The following is a 6000-nucleotide window of genomic DNA, read 5'->3' as shown; positions in this document are numbered from 1 at the left end:
TTCCAACGTCCATCAACCTAGTTTTGCCTGTCGTAGAGTTTCATACATATGGAACCACGTAGCACGTCACCTTCCGTGCCCGGCTCCTCCAGTAGGCAGTGTTTGAGACTCAAGCACATGGTTCTTCTTTACTAGCAAGTAGCACTCCATCTTAGAAGCACACTGTTGGTTCATCCACTCTTCCGTTCGTAGACATTGGGTTGTTTTCATTTTTTTTTTCACCACGATGAGGATAGTTGATAGGACTATTTCTGCACAAGTCTTTCTGTGAACATATGTTTTCATTTCTCTTGGGTAAATGTCTAGGAGTGGAATTCCTGGATCATTCAGCACGTTACATATTTGACTTTATTTCAACATTTCAGTCTTCCAGGGTTTACCAATTCGGAGAGGAGGCAATTCTGGTAATACCTAAAGGGTATCTATTGTCTCAAGGATGCCATTTTTACTGTCATTTTCAACTTACAAAAAGTTGCAAAAACTAATTCAAAGAATTCTTGCACATCTTTTATATTAATTATTCACCAGCAGTTTACATTTTGATCTATGCACTTTTTCCTTTTTTTTCTGTCTACTTGTATTTATTATCATATCTGTATGTATGTCTACATGTTCATCCTTTCTGAGCTGTTTAATCGTCATGATAACAGAGAATCAGTTTACAATCACTAGCTAATTCCTTTCTGAATAATTAGCAAAGGAGATTATTTGACACTTCACTGCTAAGTAGTTCAGTGATCCGTCTAATAATGGTCTTATCCACGGTGTGGCATTCAGTTATCACAAGAGGTCTGTCCACTTAAGTTTCCAGTCCCTTTTTGTCATTATCCAGTGTCTTCAAATAACTGTGTTCTAAAAAATATTTTGTCCAGAGTTTATCATTGTTTTCTGTCAGGAGGAGTGTTGTCCTGAAAAGCTGTTCCACCATTATAGGAAACCAAATCTGCCTTTTGAAATTGTTTTGGACCAAAACTTTAGTGAAGTATGACTAAAATCCCCCAACAGAGTACTGATGTTCCTTCCCTCCGTCGTCATCATGGTGCGGACTGCACAGGACGCCTGGTCTCCCATGAGCTCAAAATACATGTTCCCCCAATTCAGAGACATTACAACCCGGAAGGCTCATTCAGTGATTTTGACTTCCTGTGGGATCTCAGCGTTTTGTGATAATAGCATAGAAAAAGCGTCCCACCTCATCTTAGCTGCATTCCTGTTTCTAGGAGAACGCGAAATACCAGACACCAGTGAACCACCTGTGTTGAATCAATGTCATAATGGAGGATCCTCCTTAAAATCATGGACTGGAACCTGGTCAGTCCTAAAGGATTATTCTTTTAATTCAGCGTTTGAGTTCAGATAGCCTATTACCTGTGGTTCGTGTGTTTACATTCATACATTAAACTGATCTGTGGGTTTCTCCTTTGAGGTTTCCGTGTCAAGTCTACGCGGGTCGTGTTAATTGCAGAAAGTGGTCATGGTAACTTACTTCCCTACTTTCTGGGGAGGGGCTCAGAGAATAGAGAACCCCTCCGTACTTTGGGGCTTTGAAACGCTCCACGGGGAAACGATCTGTGTTTGGATTTTTTTATTTTTTAATTAAAGAGCTATTCCTATGATGAGTTTTTCAAACTTTCAAGGTTATTGGTCTGAATTCATATTTTTTTCTTTCTTATGAATAAATTTAAAACATGGTAATTTCCTTAAAGATCATGGGCTTCACCAGAATCATCAAATTTATTGGAATATATCTTATTATGGTTTTCTCTCTCTCGTTTAGAATCCCATCTGCATCTATAGTCAGGGCTGCCTTAGCAATGCTGTATATTCATGTTTACTTTTTAATTTTTTATGAGAAATGAGAATTCAGAATGGTTGTGTTCTCCCAATTCCTCAGTGCATTTGGTGGGGGGTGGGGGGATAGCTTTGTTCTTATTTTTTTCCCTAAAGATACAGTTCTTGTGTGTATATATATATATATATATATACTTTAAATTAGTTTTCCAGTTCATTAAAATCTATGTTGCTATTAATTCCTTGCTTCTTTTCCCATATGTTTATTTAATTATGCATTCTCTGGCTTTTTTCGTACTAAGGACCAATTTCAATTATTTTGATTCCTTTTTTATTTTATAATGGATATAGTAAATGCTCTAAATTTTCCAATCACTTTAGCTTTGGCATATATTTTGGTTGAATCGTGCTGCCATTTTTATTTCCAAAATAGTTTTATTCACACATTACAGATTCTACTCAGTCATTATAAAAATGTAGGTGAAAAGTATTAGCATGAATGGATGCTAAAGAGATTTTTAAGCAAAAATACTGGGTTACTCTCTGGCATCTACAGAATTACTCTATTTTTATCCATATATTTAGTAGTTCAGAAAGTATCAAGAACTTGACAAGCATGTAAAAATATTCTTTTGTGGGTAGATATATCTCTGAAATACTTATCAATCAACTCTATTAAATGTGCAGATAGTTAATTAGATATGCACAGAAAAGTTCCAGGGAACAATAAGCCAAGACATGATTATGTGCATAGGGCAGAATTATTATTATTGTTTCAAGTAGTTTTCTCTTTGTTTTACTTCTCTTTGTCAATTTCCCACAATTAGCAGATATTAGATTTTTAAATATTATTGTCATTTGATTTTGTAAAATGTGGCTCTTATTTGATCCAGTATTTATGTTTGTAGGAATTTTGCCTGAGCAAATAATTCAGGATGTAGCAAGAATTTAGGAACAACATTGATTAATGCCACATTGTAAGTAAATCAAAACTCTTCCAACAATCTTTATGTCCAACAATAGCTACAGATAAAATGAATCATGGGGTGGCCGTACACCATGGACCCAAAAACATTGTGTTATAAAGTATATTTGTGTGTACTGACACATTTTGACAAAAGGACACACTCTTAAGTGAAGAGAGCTGTTAGCAACATATGAATGGTTATACGTGTAAATTCACAATTAGATATTCATAAAAACATCTATAATTACATGGCATGATTTTAACCATTTGTTGCTGACTGTTAGTATTATCGTGGCATTTTATTCCAATATAAATGCTAAATTTTTTTTCCCTACAATAAGCTCGTGTGTCTTATGTTATTTTTTAGAGTCACGAAGGATAAAGAAGTTGAGGCAAAACCTGGATGGTCAGTAATTGAAAGCACGTTCTCCCAGAACCCCTGTTTGGGGGGAATTAAAGCAAAATTGTTTTTCCGGAGACTCTAATAAAACTTAGATAAAATAGCAATAATTAAAATGGCAAGGGGGAAAAAAAACCCTCTGTGGAATTTTTATTGCAAGTTTCCAGAAATAGAGAGTGTGTGTCAGTTTATGTAAGACTTTTCTTACTGACAAATTGGGAAAGTTTTAACAACAGGAACTAGGACTAAAAGCGATCAAAAAAGAAATGCGTCCTTCCGTTATTCACGACCAGATACCTGGGGTCTTGCTGCCGACTGACCTGCAGGTGTACCCCCACACTCCCTGCATGGACACTGACTGTAACGCCATCCACAGGGAGCAACGGCAGTGAACAGGTCAGAGCGCAGACCCGTCTGGATGAGAAGTGTGGCTTTCGTAAGTCACTGTGGAATCAGGGTGAGAGTATCATGCCCCGAGCTTCCAGACTGTTAATTACTTTTAGGAAGTCATTTGGCAGAATGTATCAAATATGTCTACCATTTGAAGTGATCTCTATTTGAAACTAACATTTAACCATGTTACATTTGTACTGTAAGTTCCTGCTGTATGCACAGTAAAGACGAATTAATAACTAGTTCTCACTGATGCCAGTGAGGCTGACCGTGGACCACATTTTGAGAATCAAGGATCTGTAATACTGCCAAGGAGCTATATGACTACAATCGCTCAACTATATATACATATACATATTATCTTAAGCAAGATACTCTGCTTTATTCAAATGGGAAGTGAAGAGAGCCCCTACCTACTGAGAGTGTTCAAAGGATCCCAGTAGCTACTGCATTTGAGTTCCTGGCAACCATACCGGGCACACTGCTCTTCGAGAGTGTCTGCCCTTGCCTCCGACAGACTGGAGATGGAGTCTTTGTCCTCCCCAGTGACCCGTTAAGTGTGACCTTTGTAATAGGCGGTGGCATAGATCATTAGATCTTTGGGATTAGCAGAATAGATCTAGGACACTTGGGGATGGTGATAATAAGAGCTCACATTTGTTATAAACATTCGGGTGCACGTGCCCCTTTGGATCACTACGTTTGTATCTTTCGACCAGGCTTGTCTGACTCAAGTGCCCTCACTCTGAACCACTGTTTCTCTTGGGGCATTTTTAAAAAACATTTTTTCTGAGCTTTTGCAATCAGATCATTTGTTTTGTCTTGCAGATTTTGTTTATTTGTCAGAGAGAGAGAGAGAGAGAGAGCAGAAGCAGAGGGAGCAGCAGGCAGAAGGAGAAGCAGGCTCCACACTGAGCAAAGAGCATGATGTGGGGATGTGGGACTCCATCCCAGGACTCCAGGATGAGGTCACTAAACCGACTGAGCCACCCAGGTGCCCCTGCAATCATGGGGGTGGTTCCCCCTACGACTCTATCCCAGCCCTCCATAGCTATAAGGAAGACCCTTAAATGTTCATCTTGGAAGGAATAATGTTGTATCTGGCCACAGGAAGAAAAAGGCAGCTGTTGATGGCTTGTAAATTCCTCCGCAGAGTTGATCAGCAGTTTGCGGCAGTGACAGGACACGGTCACAGTCAAAAAGCATTTGGAAGAAAGGACAATTCTCCCAATGAGCAAAACCGAAGCGGGACAGTAAGCTTGCAGCATCTGGGTAAAATCAAGAAGTGACTGACTTCCTTTTGTGGGTATAAGCTTACCAACTTCTTAATGCCTCTACGAGGGTCTATGTCTGTATTCTATGAATCAAGATATTCTTCCATGTAGCCTGGCTCTGGTGGGATTCGCCTCTACGCTGGCATATATTTGACATAGTCTAGTTTCTTTTTAAGCACGTTGAACAAGCAGAGCTAAGGTGGGATTAAAGAGAGATTTGCATGCGGCCTTTTCCCTTTGCGTTTCATAATGAAAACTTGAATTCTGCTTTCCCAGCCATGTGGTGATGACTTTAGCACAAAAGGTTCTCACCAGACAGGAGGTGACTTCCTGGGCTGAGGGACAGTACTCTCGTGGAAAATCAAAAACAAGTGCTTATTTTTAGCTATGAAAATGCAATCATTCTTGTGCTCAAATATGCTTTACATTACCTGGAAGAGGGTTTATTGGCACTGGGTCTGTTGTGTAACCGATGAAACCACTGTGTGCCGTAAAAATGCGCTGATGTGAAAAGCGTTCCAATGAGAACAGGCTGATGTCAGAAACAGAGCAGAAGGAGGCCTTTCCGAGGGGTGCAGACTGGAGGGTACACCCTGGTGCGACATGGTTAGAACAAAGGCCCTATTGAACCCTTGGGAAAAGGAACTCAAAGTCAGAGGAATGATGACCTTAACAGCCAGTGGGATCATTTGTCCTGTTCGGCTGCAAACTTGTATTTCCGATTTGCAGTGATGAGTTGTCTATGAGATCTCGGATGTGTGCTCTCTAGAGTGCCTTTCTCGAGGGAGAGAGCCCCAGATTCCTAAACTGAGAGGGTGGAGAAAAGCTCACAGTGATGCTTGGAGGCAGAGGAGAAACAGGCTTTTTAAAGCAGGTTCACTGGAGGGAACCCTTACTCAAGGTCTCCAAGGAAAACGGGTTGGACCAACTGAGGATGCATTTCTCGATGTTCAGAATTATTGACTTGATCCCTGGAACTTCTGGTCTCGTATCTGTAGCTCCTGGAAATGTTATTCCTCTCATAATACAGGTGCACTATTGGTGGATGTGAGAATTAAAATATTCAATACTAAGACTCCTCTGGAGAGCGTGGGGGCACATCAGCCACAAATACTTCCCTCTTGCTTCTCTAACGTTTGGCTATGATGATCTAGCTCCCTCGTGAACACTTCTGG

This window comes from Mustela nivalis (genome assembly GCF_964662115.1).
Source record: "Mustela nivalis genome assembly, chromosome: 6".
NCBI lineage: Eukaryota > Metazoa > Chordata > Mammalia > Carnivora > Mustelidae > Mustela > Mustela nivalis.
This window is presented reverse-complemented; position numbering follows the sequence as displayed.